Genomic DNA, 10,251 nt, shown 5'->3' with positions numbered 1-10,251 from the left:
GGAGAGAGAGTGAAAAAACTTAGAATTTGGTGGTGATCTAAACAAGGCCTAAACAGCTTACATTTTTTTCCGAGCTCATAACTGTTTTCCCATAGCTCACAACTCAGCTTTTTCACAGCTTACGGCTTACAATGTTTTAGTTTTTTCTTTCATAAGTAAACTTGTTTGATTTTGACCAAGTTTATATAAAAATATGTTAAATGACCTACTATTTGATGGGGAGGAAGCGGACGCGAGGAAGCATCGGCGCGCGCGGCTTGGTCACGAGAAGGAAGAAAGCCCACATAAGGAAAACAACTGAAACAGACTTTTTTGGGGGCTTGGCCCAGAGCCTCTATGAATGGGTGCTAGAGGGGGGATTTGAGTGTCCACCCAAATTTAGGTGCCCACCCAAATTTGAGTGTTCTAGTAGGGGTCTTGCTGGAGATGCGTTTTTTGGCTGGACATGCATATTTAGTTATGGGCGTTCAAGTAGGGGTTCTGCTGGAGTTGCTCTAACCAGAAACTACTTTTGTAGAAGTTGCTTTCATATAGTACATTTCTCGTAGCACCTTGGACTATGTTTCCGGCTTTTAGCTTTCTGCTTTTCAAAATGGGTGAAAATATAGAGATGTTTTACAGTTGTATCAAGCGAGATAAAGAGAGGAGGGTAAGTTTCATAGTTTTTTTTCTCGAATACGCAAAAGTTTTGCGTATCATTGTAATTAAGAAGAAGAGTTTAATCATACACACGACACGTTTCTAAAGCGTCCTAGGAGGTCTTACAGTTGTGACTGGACCTTTCTAGCAGACTGTTTCGAACTTCGATATTACATAAAAGTAAACAACTGAACTAACAGCAGCGCAGTAACCTACGGAGCTGGGCATCTCCGCTACTGGCTGCGCGACCCTGCTCCATCATCCTAGAATAGTCTTCTACCAGTCCTAGCATTGGACGCCGGGAACAGCTCGTCCAGAGCTTCCACTTCGCTCGACGTCAAGTTCCCTGTGAATAAGTCGCCGTATGCTCACTTGGATGCGGATGAAAATAGAGTTGTCGGTGGTGCAAAGCTCATCCTCTGCATGAGGAGCACCTCGCCTCGCTTGGAGGTCGGAATGCGCGCCAGCGGCTGAGTGGCAATCCGTCTGCTCTTTTTTAACAGGGGTTGTCTTGTGGTTGCCACCTTCTGCCTTGATGGGCTGGCGATTAATGGCGATATTCGCTTGAGCTGCACCTCCTCAGTGAACCGTGCGAGACGCCGGTTAGTTTCGCGTGACGTGGACGTCGCGTCACTGGGGTAACCAAACAATTTACAATTTTTTCGAAGCTCGTAATAGTTTTTCCATAGCTCACGACTCAGCTTTTTCACGGCTTACGGCTTACAACGTTTTATTTTTTTTTCTTTCATAAGTAAACTTATTTGATTTCGATCAAGTTCATAGAAAATACGATTAAACGGCCTACTATTTGAAACGGATGGAATATGTCCTGTCCTAAACTTCACGTGCGGTACACGTGTTGCAGCTATATGCTATTTATTTGCCCAGAAAGAAGAGAAGAATTTTCTGCATCGTGCACCACTTTTGCGGAAGCTGATCCTGAATTCCTGATAGATATGATATACTTTACAATACAAAATTCCTGATTGTTCTTCATCGATTCCCAAAGAATATTATCCTGGTGCGCAATGCTGACTGGCGTGGAGCACAACAAAACACTCCGACGACGTGGACCAAGAAGATTCCGATGCGGATTGCTGAGTCGGACCGATCCCCACCGGGCCCCGCCCCACGGCGCCCGGGCCCACGGGAGGCAGCTACTGCGACGCGAGGAGGGCAATGAGCAAAATGCGGCGAAATTAGGGCCACATCTCTCCAGCTGCGCCACGTTGCATGGCTTGGGGGGACATTAGGTGGCCTCTCATCCTGGCCATTCGACTCATCAACAAGGGCAGCTAGGTGATTGCTACTAGTTCTCTCAACTACTAGCTTGTTTTGAAATGTTCTTTGTAGTGGCCCCAAACTTGTGATGGGGATCGGATGTCTTTGGTGCTATCCATAGGCTATGCATGCATAGGCTATTCTTCTCCTGTTGCTGTGGAGATTTCGTACTCGATAATACATGTATGTGTGTGTGTGTGTTCTCTGTGATCTCGATGTCGTCTTTTTTATATTTGGTTAGTGCTGACTTTGTAGACTTGGACAAGTAAATGTGCCCGCTACGTTTTCGTATGATTCTGTACTTTTATGGCCGCGTTTATAAAGACAAATGCAACAGTGTTTTTTTTTTCTTCTTCATAATGCTAACATGCATGCATGTATTTTTAAATATGTTAATGGTCACGTCACATGAAAAGAACGAAGAGAGCACAAAATTGTCTATATCCTCAACACCAACAGCCTTGAAAGCAATGACCAGTGATGTGTTGCTCCAATATATTAGTACCACTCAATTGTGTTAGAGAGAATTCCTTTTTATGGCCTTCAAAAAACTACCGTTTTCTTATATAGTCTCTTTTTTTCCTGAAGTTACCTATAAGGTCCGAAAACAAATTTCACTTACCTATATGACCTTCCATCCATTTTAGAAACCTAACGGTGTTAAGTGATAGGTAAAATGACCCTTTTACCATTGGGAAAAAAAGAGCCGCCTTCCGATGCAGGAGCAGAGCCGCAACCGCCAGCCGAGCTTGACGCACCGTGGCGGTGGATGCGACGCCACACTCCCGGCCGTGGACGGTTGGCAACTGCACGCGCCGTGGTTGCGCCGCCATCGCCCTGGATCTGTGCGGACCCGGTGCCGCACATGGCTCCGCCGGCGCCGGGCATGCACCTAGGGCGCGGGCAGGCTCCATTCGCCGGCCACCGTGCGCTTCTTTTTTGTTTTCCCCGAAACCACGACTGCCGTCTTCGTGAGATTCGGATGGGGAAAGAAGGAACCTGGGCCTTGTTTAGATCACCTCCAAATTTCAAGTTTTTTCACTCTCTCTCAATCACATCAATTTTTGGACGCATACATGGAGCATTAAATGTAGGTAAAAAAATAACTAATTGCACAGTTTGGTTGTAAATCACGAGACGAATTTTTTGAGCCTAGTTAGTCCATGATCGGACAAAGTTTGTCAAATACAAACGAAACGTGCTACAGTGTCCAGATTGCAAAAATTTACAATCTAAACAAGGCCCTGGTGTATTTTTGTCATTTAGCATAAGTCACAGTGGGCTGACTCACAGTCCACCATAACAGATTGGACGGAAGGCCACTTAGGTAAACAAAATTTGTTTTTGAGTCTTATAGATAAGTTCGGAAAAAAAAAGACTATACAGGGAAGGTCTAGTTTTTCCGAGGCCATATAGGTAATTATCTCATTGTGTTAAGATAACCTTGTGTACCTCAGTATCTTTTGTGAGACAAGTCGGACACTGTAAAACTGATCGATTTTTTTACAATTTAGCCCTTTTTTTGAAAGTTTCTCGCAAATAGACCCCTGGCAGAAAGAATTCAGAAAATAAACCCTTAGCTCGGCGCCATTGATGCTGGCGCCGAGTTAGGCGCCAGCGTCTCTGGCGCCGAGCTCCTGGGCACGGTAGATGACCTGCCAGGGAGCTCGGCGCCAGTCACTCTAGCGCCGAGCTCGACGCCGAGCTCGGCGCCATAGTGACTGGCGCCGAGCTCGCTGCATTTAACCCCGGCCCAACCTTCCTGCCCGAGCGTTCTTCCTCTTCTTTCTCCTCCCTCTCGGATTTTTTCTCTCCCCACTTCACCCTACCTCACGAATCGTCATATTGGACCTTGAAAACCTTGATTTGATCCGTAGATCTTCGAGAGCAAGGTATCCTCGCTCCCCTCCAAGTTTTTTTTCGCATCGATTCGGTATATATTAGTCGGATTTTTCAACCTAACAATCGTCATCACTTAGGGTTTCATTGTATCCCTCAATATATGTATTATACAACCGTAGGATGATGCCAAGGCGTGAAAAAAGCTAGCAAACCTAGGCGCATGTAGTTATGTTATGGGTTCATTGTTGTGCATCAAATGGAAAACCCTAGGTTTAGGGTTTAATGTTAACTGCTTTCGGTTCTTAGAATGAAATTGGTTGTATTGTAGTTATGGTTCTCATTGATATTTATTTGTGATGTTTTGATTTCTGTTTGTTAAATTACATCCGTTTTGTTAGATGCAACAAATGTTTCGGGAGGAGTTTTGGCGAAAACGGGGTCATCCTCGAGAATTATACCCCGACACGTCTAGCAAAGATGCCCCCGTCCCTCCTGACCTCCCTGTCCCTAACTGTGACTATGGTTTCCCGGCCCATGTTTTTTAATCGAAACATCCGGACACAGCGGCGCGTTACTTCTACACATGTAGTCGGTTTAATGTAAGAAATCGTTTGCACTATCCTTTTTCTTTATTTGTGTAAGTATGCTACTAATATTTTGTTGGAATCTCGTTGTGTAGGATCATGAGAGGTGCTTTTTCTTTCAGTGGATCGATGGTGCAGACAAGTTTGATCCTAGGTACCTCCTTTTCGATGATTGGTTTAGAGGGAGACATCCATGTGATCACTTCAAGCGGTGGGTTCCACCCCCCCTAACCCTCCGCCAATGACGGCTAAGAAGAAGCACCTAGCCGTAGTTAGACAACTCAAGGAACCTCCTATGTGCGATTGCGGAGATCGGGCTATGATAAACCCTGAGAATACATTGGAGTTTGTATGTCCAAACAAGCATGAAGTAAGTGCAAAGTGTATGTGTTGAAATCTTGAGCTATAGGTGTTCATGTACTAATGTCTCATTATTTAGGTATTTTCAATGGCGAAGTGTCGTTTCAAGGAGTGGTTGTATGGTCGTAAGAACCAATGGCCGGAAGAGCCGCGGAGGGTTAAGGAAAAGAAGAAAGAAAGGGTAATCTACAAAGCATCTCCTGTCATGTGCGAATGTGGTGTTAAATCCAACTATGGCCTAGTCCCTTCGGAGCTTGGAATAGGCCATTATTGTGGCCATATGATTGAGTATGATGAGGTTCGTTATTTTTCTGGTAAACATGAAATCGTATTTTGTTTCTTTTGCTAAGACATATATGATATAATATTTCTTTTGAACAGAGCACTAGGAAATGCAGGTGGGAATATTATGATGGTCAAGCTAAGTTCTTGGATGAACTAAAGAAGAGGCAACTAATTGCACGGAAGAGGGGATATGGACCTAACTATGTCAACCTATTCGTTAAACATTACAAAGAAAAGATGTGTGAGTTTTCTAGACAGTGCGGTATTTGTAACCCGATCGATGTTGGGCTTAACAAATAGGGATTAGAGAGGCGGATGACGTTAGAGGAGGAGAGGGCAAGGAATGAGGCAATAGAGGAGACAAGAGTACAGATGTAGGTCTTGAACGAGCATGTTGCTACATTATGTGCCAGTGAGTGCTTGAAAACCTTTTTTCGTTGCCTAATTTTAAATGTAATATAATTGCGTTGCTAACTAATTGTATTTTATACATGAAGGGATTGGTTGCAGCGAGGAACATGCTGCAGAGGTGGCTCATGCAAGGAATGAGGAGAAGAAGTTAGATGAGCATAGATCACGAGCTGGTCACACCGTTCAATCACCGATTGTGTTGTCTGATGAGGTGGACGAGGATGAGGACGACACTGGTAGACTGAGTGAGCTCATTGCTCTAGCAGAGGCGGGCATGCAGGCGCAGGAGGCTGAGAACGACACTAGCAAACTGAGCGAGCTCATCGCTCTAGCAGAGGTGGGCATGCAGGCGAAAGAGGCTAAGGATGACACTAGCAGACTGAGCGAACTCATTGCTCTAGCAAAGGCGGGCTTACAGGCGGAGGAGGATGACGACGCGTTCTTCACTCAGGCCGCAGCAGCCGCAGATGAAGCGGAGGCCGCTTACTATAGGCGACAAGTAGGTCAGAGCAACGCAGGTGAGCCTAGCCACAGCAACAGGGTTGTAGTAGAGGACTGGTACTCGGATGATGAGTTGCTTACTCAGTATGTTTCAGACTGAGGATTTGAAAGTGCATTTGCCCCTATGTCTCTGTCGGCACGTACTTCTAGTATTAATATGTTGTGTAATGTGGCATAGTATTGAACTTTTCATTATGTGGTTGTTTTCATTATCTATGGTCTTAATATTCCGCTTAATGATACGGACGTATTGAAATGTGAACACGTGCTGCAAAAAAACCTAACGACGTACGACATTATATAAATCAACACACGAAACACATGAAATGGCATGTGACTACATGTACCGAACCTAGGTACAGAGTTTCCTTCGACTAATCCTAACATGCCTTAGGTAATTAAACCAATCAACAAACACATAGATGTGGTATGTGAAAAAGATAAAGTCATCCTAGTAGTGTGGCCACATAGTAAATTCTTCCCGTAGCCAGGAGATGGGAACTCCAGAAGTGCGAGCCGCTTGCTCGCCAAGCTCACGCCCAAGGAAGGCCTCCACTCGTGCTCTCCAGCCCTCTGACCTGCACTGCCTGGTGACTGGGTTGCCGTGAATCCTTAGGCCTAGCATCTTCTGATAGTCCTGGAGCATGGCTCTCATCTCCCCGAAAGGTAGGTGGAAGCTGTGAGTCTCCGACCACCACCTATATTTAAGACAAAGCAATATTAATTGTCAAAAAATCAATCGCATGAACAAATGGCCATGAATGGAGGCAATGATTCAATTTAATACCTGTCAACCAATGCAGTTATGGCCGCTAAGTTGAACTTGGGTAACCCACGGTGAACCTGAAAAGAGATGACATCTAGGCTAGCTTTTTACAGGAAAGGAGTGTACCTATTGTCGTACCGCATGTCCAAGAACCCACTGTGGGTTCTTGGATGAAGGAGCGGAAGGTTCTGCATCGAATAAAACATAGTCTCCTGTTACTTCACGAACACATGTACGCTCACCAAATTTTGAACAAAACTTATAGATCATTACCTGCCCCAGCACTATGAGACGTCCTCGGTGGGTTGCCTCGTACGTCGGGTCGAGCAGGTGGAATTGCTCCATCCTACAAAAAAAGTGAATGAATTAGAATTTCAATATACAACGAAACATGAACTTAGAAATGTATAAGTAATTGACACAAATAGAAGCATAAAAAGAGACATGCATAATTAATTAAATGAAGACGACAAATATAAAATAATAAAATGAACCAATAGTCCTACCTCACTAATCTACCAATGGCAACTTCGTGAATTGTGGCCAAGTCTACCGCACTTGCCGCACTCGTACTGCTCAGGGTCAGTAACAAATGGAGTTCCTCTCCCACGCCTCGTTCTTCCGGGTATCTGATCCATAACCATCCTGCGCCTCGTCCTCTACCTTGATCCACACTTGTTCCAATGGTAAGCTGGATCCGCAATGTACTTCAGCCCATCATATGGAGGCCACTCTCTAGGGTCCCAGAAAGGCACGAAGCGGGGGCTCCATGTGTGCACAAGCATGTCGACACTGAACTCGTGAGGTATCCTACTCTCGATATTATAATTGTGATGCCTAGCTGCTACCACCAAATGAGAACATAAAAAGTAGTACTGCCTTGGTTTACCACAAGTGCACTTAAAATCTTGGAGGACAACCACATGTATCCTCGACTCTCGGACCTCGCTGTCGGACGTTGTACCACCCCTATGCTCAACCTGATAAGTCCCTGTGGCATGGTCAAAGCATGCAACCTCATATGTGCCAGCCCTTTCTCTTGCCTTCTCTAGGTGTGCCTTTGGTTTTAGAGCCCATATCTCTCCATCACTCCGCAACTACAATGCATGGGCGTGTCTATCGTTGAACCAGGCAACAAGCTTATAGAAGGTGAATTGAACGATTACATTCATGGGCATACCATGTATCCCCAATAGCAACTTATTGAATGACTCTGCCATGTTGCTGCACTAAAACTCGTACCTCCAGCCACCGGCGTCGTGAACTCTCGTCCATTTCTCCAAATCCCTCATCAAACCTGTGAGCCATTGTTTACCTTCTGCATTTGATGCGGTTCTGACCTGCTCCAACTTTTCCTTAAAGTACTTGTCCTCAAGCTATCGAGCAGCCTCCTGGAATAGATCAAAGTTACCCTTGACACCATCCTTCTGGAGTAGATTCTCGGCAAGGTGCCGAGTACACCAACGATGGTGCAAAGGTGCATACCCCTCTATCTGCTCTCGCACGGCATTAAGTATGCCCTGATGCCTATCAGATATGACACCAACCTCCCTGCTAGGCCCAACCACGTGTATCTAGACTAGCCTCAAGAACCATCCCCAACTGTCATTGTTCTCCTTCTCAACCAAAGCAAATGCCAAAGAAACCAACTTGTTGTTCGCGTCATAGGATATGGCTATAAGAAGTGTGCCTTGGTATTTGCCAATCAAGAACGTACCATCAATGGAGAAGATGGGACGACAGTGCCTAAAAGCCTCGACACACTGAGGGAAGCACTAGAAGGCACGGAAGAATATCTGCCTCCCATCTTTCCATGCATTAGGTTTTGGGATGTACTCATAATGCATGCCTGGATTCACCGCTTTGATTGCATTGAAAAAAACTAGCAGCTGCTCATACCCATCCTCCCAGTCCCCATATATCATCTTCCACACTCGCTGCTTAGCCCTCCATGCTTTACCATAAGTTATCACATATTCTCCATACAACGCCTCAGCGGTCCTGATAATTGTCCTCACCTTCATGTTGGGTTCTCCCTACAATATTCCCATCAACCGCTTGGCAATGAGGATAGATGTCAACTGCCAATGCCTCAGTGTTAGCTCATGGTCAGCACAATTGTGTGGCCCGACAACTTTTGTGATCTTCTATTTTCCGGTTACCTGTTGCTTCATTGCACAAACCCTCTATGGGCAGCATTCCTTGTCACACACAACTATGTAACAACGCTCCGCATATGAATGCAATACCCTATAAGGCCTCTTTCGTATTACTGCAAAAGCCTACAACCACCTCTTCAAAGCAGGGAGGTCATTGAACACCCTCCCATTCTCAATTACCATGTTAGGACCGGCCTCAGGAGCTTCTAGGAGCTCATCATCACGTCCTTCTGCAAACGTCTGATTGAAATGAGCAAGATCGCTGAACTCGTGAACTCTAGGATCACGGCAGCCAGGAAAGATACGCCTCATCATCTCAACATCACTCTCCGTCAGCTCTCCAACAGGGCGATCATCATCAGAATCAAGAGCCCTAGCCATCTCATATGGCTCTGAATCATGCATAATTTCAACACTATTGGAGCCACGAAATCCATCTCCAAAGTGAACTTGCGCAACAACAGGGGCCACATCCACATTCTCAGGAATGTCTCCTGCAACATCAGTATAGAAATGAGGAAAGAATGAAAGAAATAGATGTAAGGAACGGGGTAAGCTCCCAAAAACCATGCGGTTAAGACACTTACTCGGATGATTCTATGTCAAAGGGATCTCATAAGGAGGATCTACCACAGAAACATGAGTCTGACAACCATCTCCAAATACTGCATTGGGGGCAGATTGAGCATCGGGTACCGTAGGTGCAATCTGCGCATGAAGGTAAGGTTCTGGATTGAGAGGGTCGATGTGTGCCTGATGATCCATTACTGGGGTAAACCCATGAGGGATGGGATCAACTAACACTCGACACACAACCCGTCCAAACATTGCAGATGGCTCTTCATAGCCGATCTCACATAGTTCTCCCACTGATCCGCACAACCAATTGAGATCATTCGCCTGAAGATGTTCGGAGGAGAACCTAGGTGCAGTACACCATCAACTGCAATGCCATCATCTCCAAGGCAATGCAGCTCCTCCCGAGTCCTTGCAACCATCTCACTAAATGAAGGTCTATCATTGAATAGCACAGGCACGCTTTGCATGTCAAGAAACTCAACATATCCATAGCGGGCGCTTTCAACGGTGCCTCCATGATATATGGTCACTAGGTTGTCCATCTAATTCAAACACGTAACGAACACATGTCCTTTAGTCCAAATTAGACGATAGATAGTACCTAACAAGTACTTTCTAACTACAAACTAAGTAATCAAGATAATAACTATGTATATATTTATAGTGTACTCACTAAATAGCTAGATTATATGTAGTTAACTAAAAATGTAACTACATATCTAAGTAGCTATCTAACTATATCTATGTACCTATGTATCTATGTTTCTATCTATCTATATATATCTCACTGATCACTAACTAAATCATCACATTAACTAGTAACTAACAAATGCTAACTAAGTAG

This window comes from Miscanthus floridulus, chromosome 15 (assembly GCF_019320115.1).
Source record: "Miscanthus floridulus cultivar M001 chromosome 15, ASM1932011v1, whole genome shotgun sequence".
Taxonomy (NCBI): domain Eukaryota; kingdom Viridiplantae; phylum Streptophyta; class Magnoliopsida; order Poales; family Poaceae; genus Miscanthus; species Miscanthus floridulus.
This window is presented reverse-complemented; position numbering follows the sequence as displayed.